A 17,152-nucleotide genomic window follows, 5' to 3' on the forward strand; every position below is an offset into this window, starting at 1 on the left:
GCAAGAATGTTGCTATGATAACTTATGAAGGCCCAATGATCGAGGCTATCGCTAATCTCGATGACGATGACTGTTATCTGGACGACATCCTCGAGCCAGAGGGTGAGCAAGTTTACTATGGAAGTGCTCTCGATCCAGAGGGCAGAACATTTATGACTCATGGCGAAGATCCCTTTGATCCAGAAGGAGGAGAAGAATGCTATGGAAGAGGAGGACACCGTGTTTATGTGGCATCTTATTTTGAGGAGACCGAGGAGATGGTTAACTACGAGCCTCCAAGAGTGGAAAAAGATCCGGATCACTATGCCAAAACCCTGCAAGACTGTGTAAAGTTCAAGCAGTTTTTTGACCAGCTTGGACTTTCCAGGGAGGCAAGAACGGAAATCACCAAGTCTATCATTAATATAGCCGAGGCACACCATGAGGAATGCATGTCGACTGAGGGGTCTATCCCGAGGAAGGCAAAAGAGCAATCTAGTGCCATTACTTTCTCCGAGGCTGATCGGAAGTATCCTTTTTCTCACAATCGCCCGCTTTATGTGACTGTTTTTATTAACGGGGTTGAGTTCAAAAGGGCCTTTCTAGATAGTGGAGCCTCTATCAACATTATGACTCGCGCTACTCTAGAAAAAGCCGGAATCTCTGAAGAACGCATTGTGAAGCAGCCGATAGTCATCACTGGCTTCGGTGGAGAAAGGAGAGTTACTATCGGATGCGTAACTGTTGATTTAGCCGTTGGAGAGATTCGCTCGGCCACCAAGTTCCATATTATCGATTCTGAGGCAAATTATCACATCATTCTAGGGAGGACCTGGATGCATAGATATGGGGCTGTACCATCGAGTTATCATCAGTGTGTTAAGGCTAAATGGGGAAAGAAGACGGTGACAATTCAGGCTACAGAAAGGCCTTTCGAGATCCATGAAGCTTATTATCCTGATGCCATCTACTTCACCGAACTGGCTATCGAAGAAGTTCCCACCACCTCTAAGCCTCGAGGGGTCAAAATTCCTCGTTGGGAGGATATCAAAGATGACAAGGAGCCGATGGCAGAATCAAGTAAGCGGGCAATGTCTAGAACAGAAAGTCCGCCTATTCCTCGAAAGGTGATGAAAGTTCGAGAAGGAGGCAAGATGGTGTACTATTTATGAAGGTGCGGGGAGTCGGTTTCTTCAGTCACCGACTCCGAGTCAAAAGAAGAGCCTCCTGACAATGATATAGTAATAAAGCCTGAAGTGGCTCCAGAATGTATGCAAGATGGGCCGAAGCCTCAGCCTGAACAACTTATCGAAATAGATCTGAGTGATGGACAAGATGCACCGAGGCCGGTATTCGTAAGTTCGAGCCTTAGCCCAGAAAAGCGAGAACAGTTGTTAAAGTTGATAAGCCGATACTCAGATGTGTTTGCTTGGTCATATAAGGAAATGCCCGGACTAGATCCTGACCTAGTCTCCCACTATCTTGATGTGTTCCCAAACTCCAAGCCAATTAAGCAAGCTGCTCGAAAATATCATCCAGATCTCGAAGAGAAGATTAAGGAGGAGATTGAAAAACTTCAACAGGCTGGTTTCATCCGGCCAATACAGTACCCCACGTGGTTAGCAAACATCGTGCCAGTAAAGAAGAAGAATGGCCAAATCAGAGTATGTGTAGACTTTCGAGATTTGAACAAATCTTGCCCGAAGGATGAATTCCCTCTTCCTCACATCGACACCCTCGTGGATACTACCTCGGGACACCAGATGTTCTCATTCATGGATGGATTCAGTGGATACAATCAGATTAAGATGGCTGAAGAGGACGCAGAAAAGACTGCTTTTAGAACACCTCTCGGAAACTTCTTCTATACAGTCATGCCTTTCGGACTCAAGAATGCCGGTGCAACTTACCAAAGGGCTATGACTGCAATCTTTCATGACATGATCCATCATGAGGTGGAAGATTATGTTGATGATCTAGTGGTGAAATCCAAGAAAGAAGAAGACCATCTCCGAGACCTTGAGAAGGTATTCAAGAGGTGCCAGAAATTCAAAATGAGGATGAATCCTCTCAAATGTGCTTTCGGGGTGACGGCTGGAAAGTTCCTCGGGTTTCTTGTACACAGACATGGTATCGAGGCAGATGAAGACAAGGTCAAATCTATCAGAGCAATGCCTCCCCCGCATTCTCAGAAGGAGTTAAAGAAGTTCCTCGGGAAGGTGTCTTATATTCGGAGGTTTATCCCAGCACTTGCAGAGATCTCTGGCCCTTTCGGTTCATTGTTAAAAGGAGATGCCAAGTTCGAGTGGAACCAGGAGCACCAAAAGGCCTTCGAGAGAATCAAGGCAGCCTTGATCTCGCCTCAGACCATGATAGCCCCGCAGCCTGGGGTGCCTCTAATGTTGTACTTAACCTCAACCCCCAAGTCCATAGGGGCATTATTGGTCCAAGATGTAGATGGAGTAGAACGCCCGGTGTATTACATCAGTCGGAAGATTCGAGGAGCAGAAGTCCGATATACTCCAGTAGAGAGACATTGTTTAGCTTTGGTATTCACTGCCCAAAAGCTCAGACATTACTTCCTAGCACATCAGATTCAGATTGTTACTAGAAGTGATCCAATCCGATACCTCCTCAGCAAGCCTGCTCTAACCGGGAAGGTGGCAAGATGGTTGTTAGCATTGGGTGAATTCGAGATCACATGTGTAGCCCCCAAGGCGATCAAAAGCCAAGCCTTAGCTGATCTCCTTGCCCAATTTCCAAGTGGTGACTATGAACCAGTGAATGAAGAATTAAGAGGAGAGGTGCACGCAACTATGGCTTCCGAGGAAAGCTTCTGGACATTGAGCTTTGACGGAGCAGCAGCCGGAGGGAAGGGAGGAACCGGGATAGTCCTTACAAGCAAAAGTGGGGAAAAGTTATATTTGTCTTATAAACTGGATTTCCATTGTTCGAATAACGAAGCCGAGTATGAGGCTCTTATTTTAGGCTTGATAGCAGCTGAGAAGCACAGTATCAAGAAGATTCGGATCCGGGGGGACTCAAAGCTGATAGTGAAGCAAGTTTCAGGACAGTTCGTCTTAAAGGAGCCTGCCTTGGCCACATATCGAACAACAGTCCAAAGGCTTCTTGACAAATTTCAGAAGGTCGAAATAGAGCATGTGCCTCGCTCCGACAACAAGTTTTCAGATGCCCTCGCAACATTAGGGGCAAGAGTTGACATTCCAGAGGAAGAGGCAACAATTGTTATCAAGAAGAGAACAGAACCTTCAATAATACCCGAAGACAAAGGCCTTCCGGAGGACTGGAGAGGAGAAGTCCTCGAGCAACTCAGAAGCAAAGTTGGAAAACTGACTATGGCCAAGCTCGCCCAATTCACAATTATTCAAGGTGAACTTTACTTCCGAGGAGGTACCGGATTCCTAGCCCGGTGTATTGGCCAACAAGAAGCAAGCTTCCGGCTACAACAGATCCATGAAAAGTCTTGCGGGGATGGGGATATCAGTCTGTATAGAAGAATCCAAAGACAAGGTTATTATTGGCCCGAGATGGAAAATGACTCAAATCAATTACAGAGGGAATGCCCCAAGTGTCAGTCATACATCCGGGAGGATGAGAGTTGCTTTGAAATTGATACCCCTGACTGGAGGCAAGTCTACATTGACTATCTCAAAGAGGGAACACTACCTGAGAGCCCGAGGGACATTGCACACCTCAAGAGGAGAGCGAGGCGGTACTTTCTTGACCAGGACAAGCTGTATAGAAGAAGTATTGAGGGCACTCCCCTGAGATGTCTCTCCAAGGAGGAGTCAGATCTAGTCCTCGGAAGAGCCCACGAGATTGAACATCAAGGAGGGGCTCGGCTGTTCGAGCAACTTATACACCTTGGGTATTACTGGCCGACCATGGAGTCAGATGCATCCCATCACGTGAAGAGGTGCCAGACTTGTCAGAAACACGGAAATTTGATCCATGCTCCAGCTGTAGACCTGCATAGTATCCGAACGCCATGGCCGTTCCATACCTGGGCTTTTGATCTGATAGGGCCCATCTCCACATCTTCTAAGGGGTACAAGTGGATTCTCGCAGCCACAGAATTGAGTACAAAGTGGGTCGAAGCAATTCCTCTGAAGAACGCTACGGGGCCTGCAGTTGCGAACTTCATCAAGGAGAATATCATTTGCCGATTTGGAGTACCAAACACCATCCTCTCGGATAACGGCACTCCCTTCATAAACAAAGATGTGAAGAGCCTCCTAGAGACTTACCAAGTGAAGCATCACAAATCCACACCCTACTATCCAAAAGGGAACGGGCAGGCGGAAGCCACAAACAAGACACTGATAAGGATTCTGAGCAAGATGATGGATGAGTTTGGGGGGACTTGGTCCGAACAGTTGATAGTAGCCCTATGGGCGTATCGCACTTCGAAGAGAAAGCCAACTCAAGCAACTCCTTACTCCCTTGTGTATGGGTCCGAGGCAGTGTTGCCTATAGAGTTGGAAACGCCATCTGCTCGAATGGCTCTCGCCTCGGGAATGGTATTGGAGCCTCGAACCACCAGATTGGAAGCATTAGAGGAAAAGCATGACAGAGCTGCAAAAGTCATGGAAAGGTATCATGAGTCCATCGCCCGAGCCTATAACCAGACTGTGGTACCAAGGAAGTTTGAAGAAGGTGATCTAGTATGGAAGATTGTAGACCCAATCATGCGAGGACAGCCTTTACCCAAGTTTTCTCCAAAATGGGAAGGGCCCTACAAGGTGGTTCAGGCAAGCTCAAGCGGGTACTACAAACTTGTAAGGGTTGAAGACAGCTTCCGAACTGGCCCGCTCAATGCAAAGTTTATCAAGCATTACTACCCATAGTTGGACTCATCTATGTTGAAATTCATTTTCACTTTCTTACTTTGTCTAAAGGTTGTATTTCCCTTGCGTTATGAAGAAGCTGGTTTTCTCTATGGTGTATGTTTTATCCCATCACCTACAGTGAATCTATTATGCTTTTGTCAAGAAAGTTGAAGAACTAATGAGAATATTTCAGCTTTTATAAACATGTGCATATGATTGTTCTATCATTTGAAATAAATATTTTATCAAGTAGAATGAGAAAACAATGCGAAAATATCCAAACAACAAAAATTTTGTCATTTCATTGCATTGTCCTAGATAAAACATTTTTATCGAAAGGGGCAAGAAAGTAATGATAAAAAAAAACTCAATCTTTCCTAAAGACACCTTCGAAGAAGCTGCCCGTCACATCTACATCTGGAGGACAAACAGTAGAGTGTGCCTCTAAAGTCTCCAAGGCCCGAGCATAACCCGACTCAAGTTCACGAAGAGTTGCCTTTGTCTCATCTATAGAGGTGCGATAAGAGGCAAGCACAGACATAAGTTCCAGCCGATGACTGGCGTTCGAAGCTATATCCAGGCGCTTCCGAAGCCATGATAAGTCCACTTGGTGACGCTCCATGTCAGAGATCCCCTGATACGCCGTCTCGACTACTTTTCCATTAAGGTCACACAACCGTTGCGTGTCCAAGCTATATAAGATAGTGGCAAAAGACTCGAGAAGAGCAGTCTGAATGAGTGGACACTGGCAAGCAAATGAAGCAAAGGTCTCCGGGTAACTTGAATGCACAAGCTGTAGAACTGAAGCAAACTCAGGAGCTACCCAATAATGGAGAAATGATACTTTGCCAGAAGTCGAAGGAGGAATTGGGGCCGGAAAGTTGCTAGTCTCAGGAATCTCCCCAATGTCTATCGGGTTAGATGAACCACCCGGAGGGGTAACTCCCGGTAGAGGTCCCGAGCCTGAGAATGCCGAACGATAAGGGGACAGACCAAAAGCATCACTATCAATGTGGAAATCACTGAGATTCAAATCCAAAATATTTGAAGGCACTGGCGATGAAGAACCTCTGGCAGTCGTCTCAAAGGCAGGTGTTCCCCCTTGAGAAGGAGAACCGTGAGGAGTTACAAAGAGAGTCGGAGTAGAGTCCGGGGTAGGTGAAGACGGGACCCCGGTAGCAGCTAACACTGGAGCAGAGTCCGAGGCAGGTGAAGGCAGGACCCCGGTAGCAGCTAACACTGGAGCAGAGTCCGAGGCAGGTGAAGGCAGGACCCCGGTAGCAGCTAACACTGGAGCAGAGTCCGAGGCAGGTGAAGGCAGGACCCCGGTAGCAGCTAACACTGGAGCAGAGTCTGAGGTAGGTGAAGGCAAGACCCCGTTAGCAGCTAACACTGAAGAAAAGATAAGAAGGCCTTATTAGAGGTAGGGAACAGGAAAGTCATTTAAGTAAAGATTTCTCACAGATATAAGTAAATGACAAACTTCAGAAAGAAAGATTAAGAGAGGGAGAATCAATATGCAAAGCAGGGGCAACTGAAGGACTCCTAGCATCAACAAAGTCACTTGGTCGTGTAGAGACCACCTGATCGATCTCAATGTCTGATGAAGCCTGAACAGTAGTAGTCATCCCTGAAGAAGGAAGGAGGGCCGGAGGATGAGAATCACCATAAGTGCCAGAGCGAGTCTCAGAGATCTCTAGCACATCCACCTCCACACCATTCCCAGAGGCGCACCTCATCTCTACATCGCCTCTAGAAGCATGGCCCGCGACATCAATTTCTGTGGCATCAGTCCCTCCAGCAATCTCAACATCAGAACGGTGAGCCCCAACAAACTCGTCACCAAGGTAGTGCTCCTCCTCAGCTACGGTAGGGCGATGACGACGCGTGCGTGGAATAAGGTCACAAAAATGATCGGAGGACTCAGCCTCATCATCATCGTCATCTATAACTGCTATACGAGGGGTGCACATCTTCACAAGTCTTGCAGACAAAGGGAGGGTGTCGTCCAAGTCTGAGTCCGGCCTGGGGGAGGCAGCATGGCCAGGAGCCACGGTACCGAGAACATCAACAACCGCAGGATCCTACATAACATGGGCAAATAAAAGTTTTCATTTTAGAAGGTATAGTCGCAAGAAGGAAAGTAGCTTCAAATCAAGAATTTCGGGTACCTCACGAAGCCTTTTGGAAAGGCGAGGAGCGGAAGGACTGGCATCAGAAGTCCTCTTGTGAGCCATCTTCTTAAGGCGGGTCGTCCGAGGACCAGAGGCCTTATTCAAAGGGACTGGCTCTGGAGAAGTAATTGCCAAGCTAGAAGCAGATGCCCGAGCAGAAGGGTCAGTTGGAGCAGATGAAGTGAAGAAACCCTCGTACATGTGGTCAGATTTTCGGCTCTCGGGTAGCCGAAGAGAAGAATCCTTCTTATAAATCGGCGGAGGCAAACATACGGTCGGTCTGCTCTGGACAAATGCAATAAACGCATCGATATTCTTCTGCCAATACCGCCTGAAAGAGGGGGTGAAACCCCCTACTCGGCTCAAGCCTGGCATCGTCAAAGAGCCGGATATGGGAAGCACGGTGTGTATAAGCCGGTGACTGAAGCGCCCGTAGCTCTCTGAAAATGATAATAAATGAGGTGCTGGCCCCGGGGCACATTGATCAAACCCGAATTGACATGCTACACGGTCAGGCCTATAAACGGCACTATCAACGCCTTCCTCATGCCACACCGGTAATGAACTCGGACGGATCATAATTAGCATATCAACAAAGGGTGCAGGGATGTTCTTCGGCAAAGGAAAGGACACCAAGCGGGAGGAACCATGATAGATAAGCGGTGTGGCCACACCTACAGGTGGGCATACATACGGCCGTGCCACAAAGCGTCGGGGATCATCCACCAGAGTATTCAAGGATAAGGTGGAAATAGTACGTGACCAACGTGTAATCAACGGCTGGCAAGACTTCGCTTTCTCAAATGTCCGAGACCCATCAGTATCGAGCACGGGGAGGCCATCTTTATCCACTATCTCCCGAAGAACTTCCGCCTCAAATACAGTCGGAGCAGGGGCAAATTTTGGGAACCTCTCGAAGAAGAAACATAGCAGGAACTGGCTATGAATAAAGGAGACAGGCTCATATCGACCCACGGAGCGAACCATATCTCGATGTAGCAGATCCAGCCGATAATAGAGATTCCCAAGAAATAGGGGAGCCAAAGGGATCCGATCTCCTCTGAAGAGCCTGACTGCCAAGGGGAAGACGAAAGGATTGAGGGAATCCGGAGGTGTGCTCGGAAGAATGAAGAATGAAAGGAAGCAAGCCAGAAATCCCAAGAAATAGAGCCTGGAGCCATACATCGGACCGGCTTCATACTCCCGAGAGTCAGGATCAGCATCTCTGGCCAAGGGCTGAAGATCCTTGAAGAAGTGACGGATCCATGCAGTATAGGAGGCACGGTCCGTCCTTACTCGACTAGTCCTCCTCGCTGAACCATCAAAAACAGAACTCCACCGACCACAAGTTTGAAGATTTAGCTTCAGAGATTGGATCAAAGAATCATCTTCGGGGGGTGTCTGCTCAGGGTCGAAGGCATCAGGGCCGGTCACTTCCAAACGCAGCAACATGAACACATCCTCAAGGGTGGGCCCCATCTCGTGCTGGCCAAGTATAAAGGTGTGTGTCTCGGTGCTCCATCGAAGAGCCATGGCTTCCAGGCTAGCATTGTTGCGACGGATGGATAGAGATCTAGATATTTTCACCGGGATCAATAGCCGGGCCTCCTGAAGTCGTTGACAGAGGCTCCTGTCCGAGAGGACATCATCGACCCACTCTTGCCAACCGAAAGGAGGGTTTGAGAAGGCCTTGAACTGAGGATAACAGTATGGAAAGTCCCCCTGCTCAATTCGAAAGCGTAGCACTGAGGAAGGAGAAATGAGGGCCTCATGTCCAGAGTCAGTGTCCTCAGTGAGACATAATGGAGCCGCCTTCGGAGATAGAAGAGAAGTGGTGGAGGTAGCCGCCCGCCAGAAGGGGTCCTTCCGACCAAAATAAGGAGATTTCCTCCACTCAGATACCGGAGGTACATCCCTCTCTTTCATGAGAGCCGGTTCCGATGACCCCGGGACAACGGGTTTCTTTCGAGAAGACATATGGCTGAAATAACCTGTATAAATATTAAAGAGTTGACCGTATTAAAATTCAGAATATTGTTACATGCAACATGATGGGTTTATCAACAAATTCAACTTCGGACGTCATCAACAATTCATTTTCTTGGATATTCTTCAAGCTCAACAAATTTTAATACCAATGGGTGCATCATCAACATATAGATTTTCGTCTTCTATCATCAATAAGAGGTGCAATGTCATAGGTCGCTTCATGATGAAGTTCAATTGGGTCAATTTCTTAAAGTCACTATGTTCTATATTAAAGGTCCAATTTATACGGGGTTCAAAATTTGGACAGAGTGAAGTTCAATAGCAAATTTCAGGCCCAAGATCCGAAGTATTTTACATTTCTCATCAGTAGCAAGATTCAATGGATTGTCATGTGAATTACAAGAGTGTTCCTCCCAAGTCAATATTATTTGCTCAATTCAAGTGGCAAATATTCTATTACGAGGGCAAAATTCAGCAGCAATGGTTCAAGTTATGCAATAGTCCAGAATTTCTTTGGCAAATTTCAAGTCAGAAAAATCGTTTAAATAAATCCCATAGCCTATTTCAAAAATTGCAAAATCCAAACAAATTCAGGCCTCACATTGGAATTTCAAATCATCAATATTAAGGCTTAGTATATCAAAGTCTTTGAGCTAAAAAAAAAATGGGAATTAGAAATTCTGAAAAGCTTACTCTACAAAAAAAGTTTACACCAAGATTAAAATATATATTTATATATATATATATATATATATACTTACCCACAGATTTGACGGAGTAGATTTAAGCCAACAATGACAAAGAAGAAGCTGAGAAATAGTGCCAACCGAGAAATGGTGCAAACCGGAGCCGGAGCAAGCCGCAGCTAGAGGCAGTGGCAAGGCCGCAAGTGTGAGACGCACAAGCACGGATCGTAGATATGAAACAAGCACACTCAAGGCCGACGACGAGCTGTGCAGTGCTAGGCAAGACCATACACGTCGCGTTGAGTGGGCGGACGTGTGTGGTCAATGTCGGACAATCCGAAGCCGGAGGCAGCAGTGTTGTCGCAGAGGAGTTGACAACCACACGGGTCCCGTTGAATGGGCAACGGTGTGGTCGCCTCTGGGCAGTCGGGATCGATGGCGAAGTTGCAGCAGAGAGGCCAACAGTGGTCGAGCTCGGCAGCCTAAGGCCAGAAGCGGCAGTGACGTCGTTGAGGAGTTGGTGACCACACACGACGCGTTGAACGGGCGACGTGTGTGGTGGGTACCGGAACAACAGTCAAGGTTGGCGGAGAGGTCGCAACGGAGAGACCGACAGTGGGTTGGCGATGAAGCTGCAGCGGAGGCGATGAACAACGTACAACCAGAAAATTTTCGATAGTGAAGTAAGGAAGACGAAGCTTGGGTTGATCTTAGTTTGCAGAGGAAGTGTGCCGAAATGGGTCCTTGGAGTTTGATCTCCTGCAAATAAATTAAAAAAAAAAATTCGTTACTGAGGTAAGGAAGATGAAGCACAGAAAAGAAAATAAATAAATAAAAGAGATGCCGTGGATGCAAGTAACTGGGGTTGGCCTCTGTTATTACAGAAACAGAGCTTTCTTGAAGATGAAGAAGCTGGGTCTCTCTTTTTAGAGAGAGGAAGGGTGCTGCCGAATAGGTCTTGCCTAAAAGAGAATTAGGGTTTTTGTCCATATCTCCAAAAAGGAAAAAATATAATATAAAAAGAAAAAGATAAAGTTTGTTTCTGGTGATAAGGCTATGTATATATAAAATATGTGATTTTGAAACTTTACAGGTTGTTGAACGAAAGTAATAAAATAAAATGTGTGTAGCCGTTAAAAAAAAAAAAAATAAAAAATAAAAAAAAAAATAAAATAAAATTTTTGCTTGTCAATTTTTTCTGTAAATTGAAGTGCGTCATTAGCTTTATCCATAGGCTCTGTCGTGACAAAACGTTTTTTTTTTTTTGGGGAACGTGATGCGAAACAGGGTCGAAGAAATGACAGTATGCATGTCTGAGAAATTTAAAATTTCTCATACACGCAAGGGGCAAATGTAAGAGGGGCTAATTTGAGCCCACTAAATTATTTAGGCCCAATAGCCCAAGATTAGTGGGCCCGAATTTATCGCAAGTCCAAGAATCGATGGGCCCAGATTTATCGCCATCAAACGGATTGAATCGCTGTAAGCCTCGAAAGGGTTCGGGTCCACGAACATAGAGACTTACTCGGGCCCGGACTCGAAAAGGTATTAAGCAAGCCTAGAGATCCGAGGCACTCGGACTCGAAAGGATTCGGACCCACGAATCTAGAGATCCGAAGTACTTGGCTTCGAACGGATTCAGACGCAATCTAGAAGTCGCTCCGTTAATGAGTCCCAGAATACTTGCGGGCTCGGAGCTTTCCGGGATCTACGCACCAGAACCATGGGCGTAATGGAGTTCGAACAAAGGACCCGATCCCGAGGACGGTGAGTGGAGACAAATTCACTCTTCGGTTAAACTAGCCTATACTCGGGTCGAGGTGGCACGACCCCGGGGGGTCCATGAGACTCGGCAATATTTTTGCGGCAGGACGTCCTCTGGGACTACCCCTGACCCTTTGGGATGATTGGGGATCATTGGTTAGGTGTGGCTAAGAAGAAGGGTTCGCCGAGGGAGTGATCTCCTCTTCGGGGTTTTCTCATCCTCGGAGAAGTCACCTCCTCGGAGAAGTCACCTCCTCGGAGAGGTCACCTCCTCGGACAAGGTGGTTAGAGAGAATATCCCCCATGTGCCTTGCACATGGGCTCCATCCTATATCATGAGGTGCCTATAAATAGCACCCACCCATAGCTTTACAAGGGATGGATTTTGGAGATTTTTAACTCTTGGGAAAGAACTAATTTCCCTTCTCCATTATCAACCTTGAGAGTGAAAGTGGGAGATCAATGGGAGAGCCTTGCCATTATTCTATTCTCTAGCCATTTTGCCTTCTTCTTCACCCAATCTCTTATCTCCATCATCTCCTTTGTTGTTGTGTTCCTAAGTTGAGATTATTGAAGAATCTAAGCCTCTCATCATATTCTAGAGAATTTGAAGTTGTTCTTCAAGGATCTTTGAAGATCTTCGAATTTTCCAACTCCTTTCTTGAACCCTCTCCTACAGATTGCATATAAGAATCAATTAGAAAAATAAAATTGAGAGGGAGATTTGTGCCGAACGATGGGCCGAGCTACGCCAACACGGAATATGGTGTTTGGCCATATGAGAAGAGCCAAAGGCTCAGTGTTCGACAGAACTGTACCAACGCAGCACTTTAAGCCGTGACATTGGGCCTAACCACAACCGCTCAGACTTAGGATTCGGTGTGGGGCCGCAGTTCGATACCACGGTTGTGGAGGTCAAATTGGGATTGCAAGGTCGGCTGGGTGAGGCACAGCGTGGGACACCATGGCCGCGCTATTTGGCCGTGGTGACTCACAGTGCGCACACGATTGACCAATCTAAGGGCAGTGCAGACATCTGTCGACTGAGTGCCGTGATGGCTCGTAACTCGGTGCTGGATTAACCAAAGGATGTACCCTGGAGTAGCACAAGAGATAGTGCGGTCATGTGCTATTGGGTGGGCCAATGTAGAGGAAACCGCTTAGGGCACGCATCAATACCGTTTGGTTGTTTTGTCATTTGGTGTTTCGCGGTATTCACACCTACATGTGGAGGAATGTAAGAAGGGAACATATCCACGCGTCAGATGGAGAACAAACAAAGAGGAGCATGTAGAGGTTATATAAACAGAGGTGTATCTTCATGCAGAGGTCTAACATATCTTCTCACCAGAGCTACCTATCTATTTGTCTGTTCTCTCTCTCTCTCTCTCTCTCTCTCTCTCTAAGTGTGCGGACTTGATCGTTAGAGGGTTTTTCCGATAGCACACTGCCAGGTAGCTCACCCTCTTTGGTTACTCTGAAAGGAGCACAACATGGATTCAAGGAAGTACAGAGAGCTGAGAACATTTCCTCCCTATACAAAAATAAAATAAAATAAACTCAAAAATTACACAGACCACCTTCTGGTATAGTCTATAGATGAAACACGGTTGGTAGTTCTCCGAAAGTTTGGGTTGCTCTTCGGGTTTCGTTTCCTTTTCTCCCTTATCCTTCTTGAGTTCCTCAACAAATGTACCTCGCAAAGATTGGTGCCAATAAAGAGATAAAAATGTAGTCAACAATAGAGTAATAAATTACAAAGAGGCAATCTGATTCTATTACAATTTACAAGCCTCAGAGTTAATTGGGCCTAGCTAGTGGCCCTGATGATATTCAAGTCTTTATATAAAATATACATTTAGAATTATGATGTGTCAATAATATTTTAAAAATTATAAGGATTATGGTAAGTGCTTTGATTGAAAAATAAAATGAATTATTCGAACTATGGTGGGGAAAGGGAGGAATGGTGGTCTAATTCTGTGTTTGATTCATGAATTTGAAAAATAAAAGGAAAAGAAATATGTAAAAAGTGTGTTATTTATTCAGTAATCTCAGAGTATAGACATATGATATTTCATAGTATTGTGATTCGTAGAGAAGGTGGGTAGGTAGGGTATTGTGTTAGGTGATTGAGGAACATGAAGGGGTAGAATAAATGATGATTGGTTAGGAAGTACTGACATGTGGTACTTCGAGAATAGTCTATAATTTTCCCTTCGTTCTTGTCCCTTTTCAAACTTTTATTCAAATTCATAAACTAAATACAACCTAAATAGAAAGTGCAAAATCATCCTCACATCTAGATAACATCCCAACACTAATTTAAAATATATATATATATATATAAATTAAATAACATCAGAATTTCTAAAGAAATCATTGATACGTGATGTGCGGTGGATGTGTAAAGTGGTATGAGAGGAGTAAAGTTGAGTGTAAACATAATATCACGTATGCATAATGATGTTCATATAAGTGAGAAAAAGATTGAGAAGTTACAGTAGTAAATGATTCCGTCTAAGTGTCCAAGTTGCTTTCCACTTTTGAAGGATGAAGGCTTAATGGCCAGAACATGTGGGGGTGTAAATCTGGCCCGGCCCTGTCTACATAGGCCCGGACCCGGTCCAACCCATATTGGGCCTTGCGGGCTCCCGTAAAAATTCAAGTTGGGCCTGGCTGGTCCATGGGCTAAAAAATTAGGCCCAGCCACAGGGGTATTTGGGCCTTGGGCTTGGGCTGGCCTAACCATTTTTTTTTAAAATTTTTTTTTACCAAAATTTTATTATTTTCCACTAAAAAAGACATCAGGGCCTCGGGCGGGCCGGGCCTTGAGTGGGACCTTAAGTGGGCCAGACTGGGCTGGGCTTCAAAATAAGGACCTAGGCCCAGGCCTAGGGGCTCGGGCTGGGTTCGGGCCCAAGCGGCAGGACCCACCTCGGGCAACGGGCAGGCTTCAGGCCGCCTAAGGGCCGCAAACCATTTTTACTCCTAAGAACATGGAGTGGGGTGAATCCTTTCTCATTGTAGTGATTAACAAGTTCTTTTCCATATCGACAAATTATTTGAAATGACAAATCTGTCCCCAACATAACGCATCACATCACATACATCAACACACAGAATAATAAAAATATGTATATAGGATATGATTTAAATTAATAATCTAATAGCAGACTTAACTGTTTTACATATGCAACATCATAATAATATGATGAGCAAGATGTCATTTTGTAGATAGATAGCTCATTAAAGTATGTTGGAAAAATGGTTTTTTTGGTGACTTTAATAAATTATTAAAGTGGGTCCAAACCAACTTTTGTGGTGGGTCCAAGTGGGTCTAGATACTTTGCAATGAGATCTTTACACCACAAAAAAGAATGGCAAAAAACCGTGGAGATTTGAATGAGAAATTGCCTCATGAAGTTAGCTTCATGAAAGAGGTATCGACCGAACTCTGGTTCATGGGGTCCTAATTCGAAGAAGAAAGGTAATCGAAGAAAGTGGGCAGAACAAATTGACATACGCTGATTTTGAAATTAGCTTGAGTACTGAGACTAACCACTATAGCTTGGGGAATTTACATTCAGCAAAGAATATGAGTATTGGAATAGGATGTCACCAAGTACATTGTAGATGCAGTAAGATGCCGATCAACAAAGCTTGCCAATTGAAAATTTGTTTTGCTCACAGAATCTGATAGTGAATCTGATAGAATGAGTCAAGTGAGTTAAGTGATTCAGAATCTGGTCTGTTGAATTCTGACACATCAATCATTTTAAGAAATAAGTCAAGTCTGTTCTTTTTCCTTTACTTTATTTGGATTTATCTTGTTTTCGAGCCAGAGTTAGATGTTGGTACCCCTTTTTATCAATAATATATGTAGTGATTTTGAATTCTCCGCAAGTGCTTATAGTTGATTGCGTTGAATCCCAATAAAAAAAGAGAAAGGAAAAAAAGACGACTCTCTGAAAGCTTAAAATACTTAATTGAAAGGGAAAAATGAAGATGAGCCAAAATTTGTAATGAATGAAATAATGTCAATAAACTTGGGTAGTGAGGAAAAATCCTTCCTCAATTTGGATCGGATCTATGTTGTTTTTATGGGAACATGAGCGCTTAGTCGGTCTTATAAAAGAATTCAAAGATACATTTTTGTGTGATCCTATGAAAGACATGCCTGGAATCAATCCCAAGATTGCGCAACATAAAACCCCTTTAGGCTCCAAAACTAAGTCTGTAGCAAGGGTGTTGGACATCAATGAAATTGGGGGCAATTCTTTATCCTTTAGCACAACACAATGAAACTGTCCTACTCATTGGAATTGAAAGCCTCTGTAGCTCAGTTTTTCATCGCACCGTTTTGAAATTTCAAAATATAAGCCCTACAGTTCGGACTCCAGCGGTTCTGAATTAAATCTCACAAGTGCAAAACACCAAAGAGTCCAAATCTGACAAATCTTTTGGAAAATCGATTTTGAATCAAATTGTCAAAATTGGACTGCTTTACCAGATACAGAGTCGTCACCTAAATATTTTTTATTTTGGAAAAATTTAGGAAACCCATGACTCGTGCCAAAGGCCACATGTCCGTCATCACCAAGATTGTCTCGGCTCGGGAACTTAGGTATGAGAGGAGAAGGTCATGAATACTTTTGAGCCCCCTCGCTCGCCCGATCAAAGATCGGCCTCTACTAATCATGATATAATTTTTAGCAACATTGTATGTTCTTGTTCCGATTTATTAGGCTACCATTACTATGTGATACGCACAAACAAGTATAGACTAACTTTGCAAGAATTGGACCATTTCGAGTTATGTTTTGTTTTGAAAATCATTTCGAAATATGTACTATTTGAAAAAGTGATCGCATATGAACATTAAGCCTTCATCCACAGGCATTCAAGCAGTTATAGCACTTAAGCAGTTAGCCTCATGGCAAGTATGCTAACTATGGCAACATCAACACTCATACAATTATGCTAAAGTGAGTAAATGCTCATCTAGCACTCCAAGCCAAAATAAAAAAAAGAGTTAGAAAAAATGCATAATCCTAATTTTATGCAATATGATTAATGCAACACATGCGATATGCAATTAAAATAAGCTTGGCTACTATACATGGCTTAGGAATCAATTAAATAAACATGGCATAGGAATCAATCAAATAGCATGCGGTCTAAGCACGTATTCAAAGAAGTATTGAAACGACAATGTAGTTAGAATGATGCGCCAAGCCTTGGTGCATGCAATATAACTGGATGCAAACATGAAGAATGCTAATTGAAACGTGATGTCCCTAAACTAACCATCATAAGCAGTTAAATAAAAGGGAGAAATACGTGGGGTTGGAAGGCATACACATTATTACATCGCGCTCTCACGAAGGAGAGTTCGAATGAATTAACTAGCTAATTAACTAACTAATTAAAGCTAAGCTAATTATTGCAAAACAAATGAAATTAGCTAAACTAATTAACTAATTGTTATAACAAATGAATCAACTAACTATTCTAGTTAACTAACTAATTACAAAATGAAATTGAATAACTAGTTAATAACTAATTAGTTACAACACTTTACAAAATTAACTAGCTATAACTAAGTAATTACAACAATATTTAAACTTTAAACAAGCTCGGAATGCAAGGAATGATCATGCACATGCTTGGTTTCCACCAGAAAAGCCATTGTTTTGCTTCCGGAGAG

The sequence above is a fragment of the Camellia sinensis genome, chromosome 10, assembly GCF_055761805.1.
Source record: "Camellia sinensis isolate YWXY chromosome 10, ASM5576180v1, whole genome shotgun sequence".
Classification (NCBI taxonomy): Eukaryota; Viridiplantae; Streptophyta; class Magnoliopsida; order Ericales; family Theaceae; genus Camellia; species Camellia sinensis.